The sequence below is a fragment of the Coregonus clupeaformis genome, chromosome 15 (assembly GCF_020615455.1).
Source record: "Coregonus clupeaformis isolate EN_2021a chromosome 15, ASM2061545v1, whole genome shotgun sequence".
In the NCBI taxonomy this organism is placed as follows: Eukaryota; Metazoa; Chordata; class Actinopteri; order Salmoniformes; family Salmonidae; genus Coregonus; species Coregonus clupeaformis.
In genome coordinates, this window is record NC_059206.1 from 47,771,352 (window position 1) to 47,787,546 (window position 16,195).

At 42.5% G+C, this 16,195-nt stretch overlaps 1 long non-coding RNA gene across 1 annotated transcript; it reads right to left on the minus strand.

The window, feature by feature from the left end:
- Positions 1–5,915: 5,915 nt before the first annotated feature.
- Positions 5,916–15,952, minus strand: LOC121583403. The gene is made up of 4 exons (XR_006003516.2): positions 15,832–15,952; positions 12,469–12,556; positions 10,538–10,728; positions 5,916–6,128 (listed from the first exon to the last, which is right to left on the minus strand). It is a non-coding gene; the product is annotated as an uncharacterized LOC121583403 (long non-coding RNA).
- Between the last annotated feature and the right edge of the window lie 243 nt (positions 15,953–16,195).

The following is a 16,195-nucleotide window of genomic DNA, read 5'->3' on the forward strand; positions in this document are numbered from 1 at the left end:
TGTTGTGCCATTCATCTGCCGCCATCACCTCATGTTTCAGCGTGATAATGCACGGCCCCATGTCGCAAGAATCTGTACACAATTCCTGGAAGCTGAAAACGTCCCAGTTCTTCCATGGCCTGCATTGTCACCAGACATGTCACCCATTGTGCATGTTTGGGATGCTCTGGATCGAAGTGTATAACAGCGTGTTCCAATTCCCCCGAATATAAAGCAACTTCATACAGCCATTCAAGAGGAGTGGGACATTCCACAGGCCACAATTAACAGCCTGATCAACACTATGCAACGTAGATGTGTCGCGCTGCATGAGGCAAAAGGTGGTCACACCAGATACTGACTGGTTCTCTGATACATGCATGTTGCGTTTATTTTTGTTTAGTGTATGAAACAAAATTGTTCTGGAGTGCACAGAGAGCATGATTATGCTCTTACCAGAGTAATACAAGAGAAACAAATTCTCTGTGCAGTATTAATGATACAAAATTCCTGAATACAGTGCCTTGCAAAAGTATTCATCCCCCTTGGAGTTTTTCCTATTTTGTTGCATTACAACATGCAATTTAAATGGATTTTTATTTGGATTTCATGTAATGGACATACACAAAATAGTCCAAATTGGTGAAATGAAATGAAAAAAATAACTTGCTTCAAAAAAAATTCATAAATAAATAACGGAAAAGTGGTGTGCGCATATGTACAGTGGGGAGAACAAGTATTTGATACACTGCCGATTTTGCAGGTTTTCCTACTTACAAAGCATGTAGAGGTCTGTAATTTTTATCATAGGTACACTTCAACTGTGAGAGACGGAATCTAATTGTATGATATTTAAGTAATTAATTTGCATTTTATTGCATGACATAAGTATTTGATACATCAGAAAAGCAGAACTTAATATTTGGTACAGAAATCTTTGTTTGCAATTACAGAGATCATACGTTTCCTGTAGGTCTTGACCAGGTTATCACACACTGCAGCAGGGATTTTGGCCCAGTCCTCCATACAGACCTTCTCCAGATCCTTCAGGTTTCGGGGCTGTCACTGGGCAATACGGACTTTCAGCTCCCTCCAAAGATTTTCTATTGGGTTCAGGTCTGGAGACTGGCTAGGCCACTCCAGGACCTTGAGATGCTTCTTACGGAGCCACTCCTTAGTTGCCCTGGCTGTGTGTTTTGGGTCGTTGTCATGCTGGAAGATCCAGCCACGACCCATCTTCAAGCTCTTACTGAGGGAAGGAGGTTGTTGGCCAAGATCTCGCGATACATGGCCCCATCCATCCTCCCCTCAATACGGTGCAGTCGTCCTGTCCCCTTTGCAGAAAAGCATCCCCAAAGAATGACGTTTCCACCTCCATGCTTCACGGTTGGGATGGTGTTCTTGGGGTTGTACTCATCCTTCTTCTTCCTCCAAACACGGCGAGTGGAGTTTAGACCAAAAAGCTCTATTTTTGTCTCATCAGACCACATGACCTTCTCCCATTCCTCCTCTGGATCATCCAGATTGTCATTGGGAAACTTCAGACGGGCCTGGACATGCGCTGGCTTGAGCAGGGGGACCTTGCGTACGCTGCAGGATTTTAATCCATGACGGCGTAGTGTGTTACTAATGGTCTTCTTTGAGACTGTGGTCCCAGCTCTCTTCAGGTCATTGACCAGGTCCTGCTGTGTAGTTCTGGGCTGATCCCTCACCTTCACCTCACGAGGTGAGAACTTGCATGGAGCCCCAGACCGAGGGTGATTGACCGTCATCTTGAACTTCTTCCATTTTCTAATAATTGCGCCAACAGTTGTTACCTTCTCACCAAGCTGCTTGCCTATTGTCCTGTAGCCCATCCCAGCCTTGTGCAGGTCTACAATTTTATCCCTGATGTCCTTACACAGCTCTCTGGTCTTGGCCATTGTGGAGAGGTTGGAGTCTGTTTGATTGAGTGTGTGGACAGGTGTCTTTTATACAGGTAACGAGTTCAAACAGGGGCAGTTAATACAGGTAATGAGTGGAGAACAGGAGGGCTTCTTAAAGAAAAACTAACAGGTCTGTGAGAGCCGGAATTCTTACTGGTTGGTAGGTGATCAAATACTTATGTCATGGAATAAAATGCAAATTAATTACTTAAAAATCATACAATGTGATTTTCTGGATTTTTGTTTTAGATTCCATCTCTCACAGTTGAAGTGTACCTATGATAAAAATTACAGACCTCTACATGCTTTGTAAGTAGGAAAACCTGCAAAATCGGCAGTGTATCAAATACTTGTTCTCCCCACTGTATTCACCCCCTTTGCTATGAAGCCCCTAAATAAGATCTGGTGCAACCAATTACCTTCAGAAGTCACATAATTAGTTAAATAAAGTCCACCTGTGTGCAATCTAAGTGTCACATTATCTGTCACATGATCTCAGTATATATACACCTGTTCTGAAAGACCCAGAGTCTGTAACACCACTAACCAAGGGGCACCACCAAGCAAGCGGCACCATGAAGACCAAGGAGCTCTCCAAATAGGTCAGTGACAAAGTTGTGGAGAAGTACAGATCAGGGTTGGGTTATAAAAAAATATCAAACTTTGAACATCCCACAGAGCACCATTAAATCCATTATTAAAAAATGGAAAGAATATGGCACCACAACGAACCTGCCAAGAGAGGGCTGCCCACCAAAACTCACGGACCAGGCAAGGAGGGCATTAATCAGAGAGGCAACAAAGAGACCAAAGATAACCCTGAAGGAGCTGCAAAGCTCCACAGCGGAGATTGGAGTATCTGTCCATAGGACAACTGATACACAAGTGTTCCTGCAACGTTCCCATTAAACATGTTTAGAACATTAATATCTTATATTCTGAGAACATAGCAACCATGTTCTGTGTATGTTTAGTGTGACGTTGATGCAATATTTTCCAAACCCACAGAACTGGACACATTAATGTTCTTGCAATGGTCCCATGAAACGTGTCTAGAACATTAATATCTTATGATCTGAGAACATGGCAACCATGTTCTGTGTATGTTTGGTGGGACGTAGATGGAATATTCTCCTTGCCTTCAGAAAACTGGACACAAATGTTCTTGCAATATAATATCTTATATTCTGAGAACATGGTAACCACATTCTGGGTAAGTTCTAATTGACATGAAGGGAATGGTCTCTTGGAAACATTCCATGCACTCTTAGGGTAAGAGTTGAATACCCCTGCAGTAGAGTATGTGCTAGCCATACTTCTGAGTGTGTGTGAGGTGAGAACACACCATAGATGTTTGCCAATTAACCACAGAACAGTGGCGTGCTGGAGCGGCGTGCTGTGATGGAGCACCAGATGTGGCTGCAGCACAGCCTGTGGAAATGTGTTAGATTTACCACCTATGGAGCCGCGTTGTTGCTTTCCATATCTCAGACATTTTTACCATATTTTGTTAATTCGTTATTATGTGCCCTTAGCGAGACACTGAAGTGAGCAAATAAGTCAGTGACTAAGTAGAAAAATCTGATTTCAACATATATTTTAGAGCAAATTGTACAATCCGGCTAGACCATCTAGGCATTCGAGATTACATGTACAGTATGCCTTCCAAATTTTAAAAGCAAATATAATGAATTCGGATTCACAAGTTGGGGCTAACCAAAGCCAACCCTCCTTCCTATAATAATAATATTGCTAATAATAATACATGTTATTTATATAGCGCTTTTCAAGGACCCGAAAAGCCCAGCCCTGAACCTCCCCTCTCCCCCACCCCAACCCTCGGTGGACTGGCTGGAAGGTGAATATTTGAAGGAGGGATAGCCCATAAATATGAGCAAAGGGAGTTTTAATTAAATAAGCACTTCTTAAGAGTCCTCCTGGGCCCAATGCTTTTGTTTAAGCATGATTGATTGACTGCTATCTCTCCTGACCAGGACCATTAGTTTCGCCACTCCCCCCTCCCTTCTTTTCTCTCTCCATCCTTGATTTTGCTACCTCTCCCTCAGTCTCCCTGTACCTCTCCCTCAGTCTCCCTGTACCTCTCCCTCAGTCTCCCTGTACCTGAGCCTCTCTCTTTCTTTACTGTCCCTCGCTCTCTCTTTCACTCTCTCTTTCGCTCTCTCTGTCTCTCTCTTTCTCTCTCCTTGGGGACTAATATTTATCCTAACTGCTGACAAGATAATGAGCCCATGGTAAGCCCAGCCCTGGGGCTAGCAGAGGGCTGAGGGGCAGGGCACTCCTTCCTTCTGTGTGTGTGTGTGTGTGTGTGTGTGTGTGTAACGGTGCTGCTGTGACATATGTCACCCACTCTCAACTAACAGTAATCACGGTGTGTTGTCATTGATCACTGAAAAGCCTGCTTTAACAGGCAATATGTTCATATTCGTACCTTGGGCCAAAGCTCTAGTCTGTCATGCTCTGTTCTCTCCTTCCCAGTTCCCAACCCCTATCTCCCTCCTCCCTCCTCTCCCTTCCACCCTCCTATGTATTTTTTTGTATCTCTCCCCCCTCCCTCCCTCCCTCATGGTCTGCTGAGTTCTAGCTGTGAGATGTTGAGCTGCGGGAGAGCTCAGTCTAACTGGGGGCAGCTGAGCCATGGAGTCTACGCTCACACAGACAGACAGACACAGTAAGAGTAAGGGGATAGAGAGTAGACATTTGAGGGGTTTGTGGTGTTACCGTTTCTCTCTAATCATGTTAAATTCCTACAGTATGTATGCAGCCTGTCCCATCCTAGTCGTCCTCCTCCCTCTACTGGAAGCTCTGGCCATACAGTGCAGCATGGGGTTCACAAGGGCAGCACACAGGCATGGACTGTGTGTGTGTGCGTGCTTGCTGGGGGAGCCAGGCAGGCTGGCAGTCCCATTATAAATGCAGCGCTGGGGAGCAGGCCAGGGATTCACAGTAATTAGATGACAAAACGGTGTCGGCTGGAGATGAGAGAGAGGGGGTCACACACACACACACACACATACACATACATACACACACACACACACACTTCCTCCACCGCAGGGCAATCTGTAAGTGTCAATCACCAGACTACCACAGGGAAAAGGGAGGGAGGGAGGGAGGGAGGGAGGGAGGGAGGGAGGGAGGGAGGGAGGGAGGGAGGGAGGGAGGGCAAGCGAGGGGAAGAGGGAGCCAGAGAAAAAGAAAGAGAAAGCAAGAGGGGGACAGAAAGGGGAAAGGGGAGAGAGCAGGGGTGAAAGAAAGAGAGGCAAAGAGGGGGAGAGGGAGGGTAGTAGGGAGTAAAAGAAAAGGGTGAGAGAGAGAGAGAGAGGTAGAGGTAGAGGGACAAATGAGGAGAAGACAGAAGGCAACCAAATATAGATATGTGGCGAAATCAGATATGAAAACAGAGCTGATGCTTGTAGCATTAAAGAATCAGGTCTAGTAATGTATAATACTTGTTTATTGTAGCATCACAATACAACATATAAGCCATGCAGCATTACATCATCATAATCATCATCGTTGTCGTTATCATCATTCATCCCAAAGTTATAATTAGCTTTTCAAGATACCCAAGGACACCCAAAATAGATGAAAATAACAATTATAAGTTAAGAATTATCAATCATACCTCAGGACATTAAGAAATTATGCTACTACTACCACTACTACTACACACAGTACTACATAGAGCCATGACTAAATGGAACTCTATTCCACATCAAGTAACTCATAAAAGCAGTAAAATTAGATTGACAAAACAGATAAATATACACCTTATGGAACAGCGGGGACTGTGAAGCAACACAAACATAGGCACAGACACACAATAACAAACACTATACACACATGAACACATGGATTTTGTGTTGTAGATATGTGGTAGTAGAGTAGGTGTGGGAGTAATGTGTTGTGAAATCTGTTGTGAATGTATTGTAATGTTTTAAAATTGTATAACTGCCTTAATTTTACTGGACCCCATAATAAATACAAATACAAAAATACTACTACTACTACTACTACTACCACTACCACTATTATTACTACTACTACTACCACTACCACTACTATTATTTCCTTTATAGTTGTAAATACATGTGGATAGCGTTATGGTCACGTATGTGTTGGTGATGACGAAAGGTGAAGTGTGAGTTCCATTCCATCAGGTGACGGGAGAGGATCCTCAATGTCTGCATCTTCAATGTCTGCCTACACATACAAACATGCATGTTATTGAGGATATACAGTGGGGAGAACAATTATTTGATATACTGCCGATTTTGCAGGTTTTCCTACTTACAAAGCATGTAGAGGTCCGTAATTTTTATCATAGATACACTTCAACTGTGAGAGACGGAATCTAAAAAAATCCAGAAAATCACATTGTATGATTTTTAAGTAATTAATTTACATTTTATTGCATGACATAAGTATTTGATCACCTACCAACCAGTACGAATTCCGGCTCTCACAGACCAGTTAGTTTTTCTTTAAGAAGCCCTCCTGTTCTCCACTCATTACCTGTATTAACTGCACCTGTTTGAACTCGTTACTTGTATAAAAGACACCTGTCCACACACTCAATCAAACAGACTCCAACCTCTCCACAATGGCCAAGACCAGAGAGCTGTGTAAGGACATCAGGGATAAAATTGTAGACCTGCACAAGGCTGGGATGGGCTACAGGACAATAGGCAAGCAGCTTGGTGAGAAGGCAACAACTGTTGGCGCAATTATTAGAAAATTGAAGAAGTTCAAGATGACGGTCAATCACCCTCGGTCTGGGGCTCCATGCAAGATCTCACCTCATGGGGCATCAATGATCATGAGGAAGGTGAGGGATCAGCCCAGAACTACACGGCAGGACCTGGTCAATGACCTTAAGAGAGCTGGGACCACAGTCTCAAAGAAAACCATTAGTAACACACTACGCCATCATAGATTAAAATCCTGCAGCGCACGCAATGTCCCCCTGCTCAAGCCAGCGCATGTCCAGGCCCGTCTGAAATTTGCCAATGACCATCTGGATGATCCAGAGGAGGAATGGGAGAAGGTCATGTGGTCTGATGAGACAAAAATAGAGCTTTTTGGTCTAAACTCCACTCGCCGTGTTTGGAGGAAGAAGAAGGATGAGTACAACCCCAAGAACACCATCCCAACCGTGAAGCATGGAGGTGGAAACATCATTCTTTGGGGATGCTTTTCTGCAAAGGGGACAGGACGACTGCACCGTATTGAGGGGAGGATGGATGGGGCCATGTATCGCGAGATCTTGGCCAACAACCTCCTTCCCTCAGTAAGAGCATTGAAGATGGGTCGTGGCTGGGTCTTCCAGCATGACAACGACCCGAAACACACAGCCAGGGCAACTAAGGAGTGGCTCCGTAAGAAGCATCTCAAGGTCCTGGAGTGGCCTAGCCAGTCTCCAGACCTGAACCCAATAGAAAATCTTTGGAGGGAGCTGAAAGTCCGTATTGCCCAGCGACAGCCCCGAAACCTGAAGGATCTGGAGAAGGTCTGTATGGAGGAGTGGGCCAAAATCCCTGCTGTAGTGTGTGCAAACCTGGTCAAGACCTACAGGAAACGTATGATCTCTGTAATTGCAAACAAAGGTTTCTGTACCAAATATTAAGTTCTGCTTTTCTGATGTATCAAATACTTTTGACATGCAATAACATGCAAATTAATTACTTAAAAATCATACAATGTGATTTTCTGGATTTTTGTTTTAGATTCCGTCTCTCACAGTTGAAGTGTACCTATGATAAAAATTACAGACCTCTACATGCTTTGTAAGTAGGAAAACCTGCAAAATCGGCAGGGTATCAAATACTTGTTCTCCCCACTGTATTAATATGAAAGACATATTTAAGTGATTATCACTTTTATACAACAGGTTACCAACATATTCAAATAATGATTGACATATTTTCATATAACATTTTGATGAATTTATTCATACTATTTCATCCTTCCACAAGATATAGTCCCGACACAAATCTAGGGTTGCTACCCAAGCCGGCTGGTCTTTCGTTCTATCGGTTCGGTTGCTAGAGACGCGACCCATTCGTCGTTCTAAATGTTCCATTGCCATACTGACTGGCAATACTTGCTAGCTAGCCAACTACGGCTAAATTACAGTCACGTCAAAAAGGGCAGCCAGATTAACAGCAAAGTAGCTTCATTTGCATTTGTTTAAGCTGTTTTCTAGTGACATTTATTTGGATACATCCATAACAATGAGCTAATGAGTCGCGATTTCACCTGGCATAGAAAATGTGCTCACTCGTCAGGACACTGTTGTTCAGAGGAGCTAGCCAACAACACAGCTAACACAATCACTTCAAACTGAAGCTGGAAAGACTGCAAACTAGCTGCACTTAATTTCGTTGTACCTTTTATCAATTGACATTTCTGTGTATATATCCATAAAAATGCCAGCTGATTCGTGATTTAGACTGGCTGAGAAACACTGCCTGTCTGTCTCATCCCCCGATGCGTTCATTACTATGGGACAGCTGGAGATCGAATTTGAATATTGAAACAATGTTGCAAATGTCGGAGAGGCAGACAGCAAGGTTTAGACAAATCTCCGCTGTTGAAAACTAAATGTTAGTCTAAAAGAAATGTGAGATAATGTCTAGATGCTTTTTATAGTGGAGATCAAGTTTATAAAGTGCCTGGCTGGGCTGATGAGACAGTGGATTGCGCAGTCAGATGGAACAGAGTACAGTGAGGGAAAAAAGTATTTGATCCCCTACTGATTTTGTTTGCCCACTTACAAAGAAATGATCAGTCTATAATTTTAATGGTAGGTTTATTTGAACAGTGAGAGACAGAATAACAACAAAAAAATCCAGAAAAACGCATGTCAAAAATGTTATAAATTGATTTGCATTTTAATGAGGGAAATAAGTATTTGACCCCCTCTCAATCAGAAAGATTTCTGGCTCCCAGGTGTCTCTTAAAGGGAGTGCTCCTAATCTGTTACCTGTATAAAAGACACCTGTCCACAGAAGCAATCAATCAATCAGATTCCAAACTCTCCACCATGGCAAAGACCAAAGAGCTCTCCAAGGATGTCAGGGACAAGATTGTAGACCTACACAAGGCTGGAATGGGCTAAAAGACCATCGCCAAGCAGCTTGGTGAGAAGGTGACAACAGTTGGTGCGATTATTCGCAAATGGAATAAACAAAAAACTGTCAATCTCCCTCGGCCTGGGGCTCCATGCAAGATCTCACCTCGTGGAGTTGCAATGATCATGAGAACGGTGAGGAATCAGCCCAGAACTACACGGGAGAATCTTGTCAATGATCTCAAGGCAGCTGGGACCATAGTCACCAAGAAAACAATTGGTAACACACTACGCCGTGAAGGACTGAAATCCTGCAGCGCCCGCAAGGTCCCCCTGCTCAAGAAAGCACATATACATGCCCGTCTGAAGTTTGCCAATGAACATCTGAATGATTCAGAGGAGAACTGGGTGAAAGTGTTGTGGTCAGATGAGACCAAAATGGAGCTCTTTGGCATCAACTCAACTCGCCGTGTTTGGAGGAGGAGGAATGCTGCCTATGACCCCAAGAACACCATCCCCACCGTCAAACATGGAGGTGGAAACATTATGCTTTGGGGGTGTTTTTCTGCTAAGGGGACAGGACAACTTCACCGCATCAAAGGGACGATGGACAGGGCCATGTACTGTCAAATCTTGGGTGAGAACCTCCTTCCCTCAGCCAGGGCATTGAAAATGGGTCATGGATGGGTATTCCAGCATGACAATGACCCAAAACACACGGCCAAGGCAACAAAGGAGTGGCTCAAGAAGAAGCACATTAAGGTCCTGGAGTGGCCTAGCCAGTCTCCAGACCTTAATCCCATAGAAAATCTGTGGAGGGAGCTGAAGGTTCGAGTTGCCAAACGTCAGCCTCGAAACCTTAATGACTTGGAGAAGATCTGCAAAGAGGAGTGGGACAAAATCCCTCCTGAGATGTGTGCAAACCTGGTGGCCAACTACAAGAAACTTCTGACCTCTGTGATTGCCAACAAGGGTTTTGCCACCAAGTACTAAGTCATGTTTTGCAGAGGGGTCAAATACTTATTTCCCTCATTAAAATGCTAATCAATTCATAACATTTTTGACATGTTTTTCTGGATTTTTGTTGTTGTTATTCTGTCTCTCACTGTTCAAATAAACCTACCATTAAAATTATAGACTGATCATTTCTTTGTCAGTGGGCAAACGTACAAAATCAGCAGGGGATCAAATACTTTTTTCCCTCACTGTAAGTAGTCATTTTAACGTCATAGATTTAGTCGATGGTAACTTGTGGAATAGACACCGGCTGGAATGCGGTTTTAACCAATCATCATTCAGGATTAGACCCACCCGTTGTATAAATTAAGGACACATTACAGCCCATGTTTAGATATTTGCTTGTTTTGTGAGTTGTAGGATTGATTCTTTTTTTTTTTCCTCAATTGTTTTCTCGTTATAAGGGTTTATTTAAATTAGTTGGCCTTTTATATTTATTGTCTATGATTGTTTTGTACACACCACACACGCACTCACTCACACACGCACGCACACCTTAAAACAGAAGTAGGCTAGGACTTACATTAGCTCATCCCTTATGATGAAGTGCCTTCACAATTGTCTTTACAGGATCTGTTTTCTTTTCACAATAGCAATGACCGTATCTTGTCACTTTTTTATAATAAGGCAAACAAGGCCAGCTACAAAACATTCTATACATAATTTGAAGTGGCTGGTTCTCGGTCCTCTCTTCAGCCTCCTGTTGTTTAGCATCTGACAACACATATAAAGGGAGAAAATTAACAGACAGACAGACGGTCTGACAGACAGACAGATATAAAATAAATAGATATATGATAGATAGATATTTGATAGATATGATTGATAGGTAAGTAGACAGACAGATATATATCTGATAGACAGACAGACAGTCAGACATATATGCTAGATAGATAGATAGATAGATACAGTTGAAGTCGGAAGTTTACATACACTTAGGTTGGAGACATTAAAACTCGTTTTTCAACCACTCCACAAATTTCTTGTTAACAAACTATAGTTTTGGCAAGTTGATTAGGACATCTACTTTGTGCATGACACAAGTAATTTTTCCAACAATTGTTTACAGATTATAATTCACTATATCACAATTGAAGTGGGTCAGATGTTTACATACACTAAGTTGTCATACACTAAGTGTACCTGTGGATGTATTTCAAGGACTACCTTCAAACTCAGTGCCTCTTTACTTGACATCATGGGAAAATTTTAAGAAATCAGCTAAGACCTCAGAAAATGTTTTTGTAGACCTCCACAAGTCTGGTTCATCCTTGGGAGCAATTTCCAAACGCCTGAAGGTACCACATTCATCTGTACAAACAATAGTACGCAAGTATAAACACCATGGGACCACGCAGCCATCATACTGTTCAGGAAGGAGACGCATTCTGTCTCCTAGAGATGAATGTACTTTGGTGTGAAAAGTGCAAATCAATCCCAGAACAACAGCAAAGGACCTTGTGGAGATGCTGGAGGAAACAGGTACAAAAGTCCACAGTAAAACGAGTACTATATCGACATAACCTGAAAGGCCACTCAGCAAGGAAGAAGCCACTGCTCCAAAACCGCCATGAAAAAGCCAGACTACGGTTCGCAACTGCACATGGGGACAAAGATTGTACTTTTTGGAGAAATGTCCTCTGGTCTGATGAAACAAAAATATAACTTTGGAGCAAAAGTGGGGTGGCTTGCAAGCCGAAGAACACAATCCAAACTGTGAAGCACGGGGGTGGCAGCATCATGCTGTGGGGATGGTTTGCTGCAAGAGGGACTGGTGCACTTCACAAAATAGATGGCATCATGAGGAAGGAAAATTATGTGGATATATTGAAGCAACATCTCAAGACATCAGTCAGGAAGTTAATGCTTGGTCGCAAATGGGTCTTCCAAATGGACAATGACCCCAAGCACACTTCCAAAGTTGTGGCAAAATGGCTTAAGGACAACAAAGTCAAGGTATTGGAGTGGCCATCACAAAGCCCTGACCTCAAACCTATGGAAAATGTGTGGGCAGTACTGAAAAAGCATGTGCGAGCAAGGAGGCCTACAAACCTGACTCAATTACACCAGCTCTGTCAGGAGGAATGGGCCAAAATTCACCCAACTTATTGTGGGAAGCTTGTGGAAGGCTACCCGAAACGTTTGACCCAAGTTAAACAATTTAAAGGCAATGCTACCAAATACTAATGGAGTGTATGTAAACTTCTGACCCACTGGGAATGTGTTGAAAGAAATAAAAGCTTAAATAAATCATTCTCTCTACTATTATTCTGACATTTCACATTCTTAAAATAAAGTGATGATCCTAACTGACTTAAGACAGGGCATTTTTACTAGGATTAAATGTCAGGAATTGTGAAAAACTGAGTTTAAATGTATTTGGCTAAGGTGTATGTAAACTTCCGACTTCAACTGTAGATAGGAGTACCAGAAACACACACACTGTAGACGTACTTTGCTGCAGGCGGTCAATGAACGGGTTTGCTAACAGGACACCCAGCAGGGCGAACAGCAGTAACACACTCAGGGTCTTCATTCTTTACTACAGCACAGAGAACACACCATTTTCATTCATTAACAACAAAACAGTGAATATTCAGTTTTCAGATTCAGGCACCTGCCACATATACACACTGTCGGTCAAAAGTTTTAGAACACCTACTCATTCAAGGGTTTTTCTTTATTTTTACTATTTTCTACATTGTAGAATAATAGTGAAGACATCAAAACTATGAAATAACAGATATGGAATCATGTAGTAACCAAAAAAGTGTTAAACAAATCAAAATATATTTTATATTTGGGATTCTTCAAATAGCCACCCTTTGCCTTGATGACAGCTTTGCACACTCTTGGCATTCTCTTAACCAGCATCACCTGGAATGCTTTTCCAACAGTCTTGAAGGAGTTCCCACATATGCTGAGCACTTGTTGGCTGCTTTTCCTTCACTCTGCGGTCCGACTCATCCCAAACCATCTCAATTTGGTTGAGGTCGGTGGATTGTGGAGGCCAGGTCATCTGATGCAGCATTCCATCATTCTCCTTCTTAGTAAAATAGCCCTTACACAGCCTGGAGGTGTGTTGGGTCATTGTCCTGTTGAAAAACAAATGATTGTCCCACTAAGCCCAAACCAGATGGGATGGCGTATCACTGCAGAATGCTGTGGTAGCCATGCTGGTTAAGTGTGCCTTGAATTCTAAATAGATCGCAGACAGTGTCACCAGCAAAGCACCCCAACACCATAACACCTCCTCCTCCATGCTTTACGGTGGGAAATACACATGCAGAGATCATCCATCCACCCACACGCGTCTCACAAAGACAAGGCGGTTGGAACCAAAAATCTCAAATTGGGACTCCAGACCAAAGGACAAATTTCCACCTGTCTAATGTCCATTGCTCGTGTTTCTTGGCCCAAGCAAGTCTCTTCTTCTTATTGGTGTCCTTTTAGTAGTGGTTTCTTTGCAACAATTCGACCATGAAGGCCTGATTCACACAGTCTCCTCTGAACAGTTGATGTTGAGGTGTGTCTGTTACTTGAACTCTGTGAAGCATTTACAGTGCCTTGTAAAAGTATTCATCCCCATTGGCATTTTTCCTATATTGTTGCATTACAACCTGTAATTTAAATGGATTTTTATTTGGATTTCATGTAATGGACATACACAAAATAGTCCAAATTGGTGAAGTGAAATGAAAAAAATTACATATTTCCAAAAATTCTAAAAACTAAATAACAGAAAAGTGGTGCGTGCATATGTATTCACCCCCTTTGCTATGAAGCCCCTAAATAAGATATGGTGCAACCAATTACCTTCAGAAGTCACATAATTACTTAGATTGCACACAGGTGGACTTTATTTAAGTGTCACATGATCTGTCACATGATCTCAGTATATATACACCTGTTCTGAAAGGCCCCAGAGTCTGCAACACCACTAAGCAAGGGGCACCACCAAGCAAGCGGCACCATGAAGACCAAGGAGCTCTCCAAACAGGTCAGGGACAAAGTTGTGGAGAAGTACAGATCAGGATTGGGTTATAAAAAAATATCAGAAACTTTGAACATCCCATGGAGCACCATTAAATCCATTATTACAAAATGGAAAGAATATGGCACCACAACAAACCTGCCAAGAGAGGGCCGCCCACCAAAACTCACAGACCAGGCAAGGAGGGCATTAATCAGAGAGGCAACAAAGAGACCAAACATAACCCTGAAGGAGCTGCAAAGCTCCACAGTGGAGATTGGAGTATCTGTCCATAGGACCACTTCAAGCCGTACACTGCACAGAGCTGGGCTTTGCGGAAGAGTGGCCAGAACAAAATCCATTGCGTAAAGAAAAAAATAAGCAAACACGTTTGAGGTTCACCAAAAGGCATGTGGGAGACTCCCCAAACATATGGAAGAAGGTACTCTGGTCAGATGAGACTAAAATTGAGCTTTTATGCCATCAAGAAAAACGCAATGTCTGGCACAAACCCAACACCTCTCATCACCCCGAGAACACCATCCCCACAGTGAAGCATGGTGGTGGCAGCATCATGCTGTGGGGATGTTTTTCATCTGCAGGGACTGGGAAACTGGTCAGAATTGAAGGAATGATGGATGGCGCTAAATACAGGGAAATTCTTGAGGGAAACCTGTTTCAGTCTTCCAGAGATTTGAAACTGGGACGGAGGTTCACCTTCCAGCAGGACAATGACCCTAAGCATACTGCTAAAGCAACACTTGAGTGGTTTAAGGGGAAACATTTAAATGTCTTGGAATGGCCTAGTCAAAGCCCAGACCTCATTCCAATTGAGAATCTGTGGTATGACTTAAAGATTGCTGTACACCAGCGGAACCCACCCAACTTGAAGGAGCTGGAGCAGTTTTGCCTTGAAGAATGGGCAAAAATCCCAGTAGCTAGATGTGCCAAGCTTATAGAGACATGCAAAAGGTGGCTCTACAAAGTATTGACTTAGGGGGGGTGAATAGTTATGCACGCTCAAGTTTTCAGTTTTTTTGTCTTATTTCTTGTTTGTTTCACCCCAAAAAATATTTTGCATCTTCAAAGTGGTAGGCATGTTGTGTAAATAAAATGATACAACCCCCCCCAAAATCCATTTTAATTCCAGGTTGTAAGGCAACAAAATAGGAAAAATGCCAAGGGTGGTGAATACTTTTGCAAGCCACTGTATTAACTCTACAGTTAACTCTAATGAACTTATCGTCTGCAGCAGAGGTAACTCTGGGTCTTCCAGTCCTGTGGCGGTCCTCATGAGAGTCAGTTTCATCATAGCGCTTGATGGTTTTTGCGACTGCACTTGAGGAAACTTTCAAAATTCTTGACATTTTCTGGATTGACTGACCTTCTTAAAGTAATGATGGTCTGTCGTTTCTCTTTACTTATTTGAGCTGTTCTTGCCATAATATGGACTTTGTCTTTTACCAAATAGGGCTATCTTCTGTATACCCCCCTACCTTGTCACAAAACAACTGATTAATTGAAATGCATTCCAGGTGACTACCTCATGAAGCTGGTTGAGAGAATGCCAAGAGTGTGCAAAGCTGTCATCAAGGCAAAGGGTGGCTATTTGAAGAATTTCAAATATAAAATAAATTTTTTGATTTGTTTAACACTTTATTGGTTATTACATGATTCCATATGTGTTATTTCATAGTTTTGATGTCTTCACTATTATTCTACAATGTAGAAAATAGTAAAAATAAAGAAAAACCTTGAATGAGTAGGTGTTCTAAAACTTTTGACCGGTCGTGTACATACCTGTCAGGTAGAGTAGACTATAGTTCAATTAAAGGCAAACTTACCTCAGAGTTTGAGGACTGAGGTTTTGGTTGATAGCTGTCTAGGATGGAGTTTCTGGATCTTTCCGGAGACGAAGTTGGTTGTCCTCTGCTTTCTATAGTGGTGTTTCATCTTCCCTCTGCAGCCAACTGCCACACTCCTTACACACCACTTACACACACCTCACTCTCTCATATACTTATTCAAATATGTACTCAGGCTAATCATGTTGCATGCATCTTGTTATTTTTATTAAAGTTGAAGAGAAATACAGAACACTGCCATGCATTTGTTACAGAATGTCTCCTATTGACATCTATGAATGATTAACATGAAAGTCAAAAGTTGAACCGACCCTTTAGGACCACACACCTGACCCAAACTAAA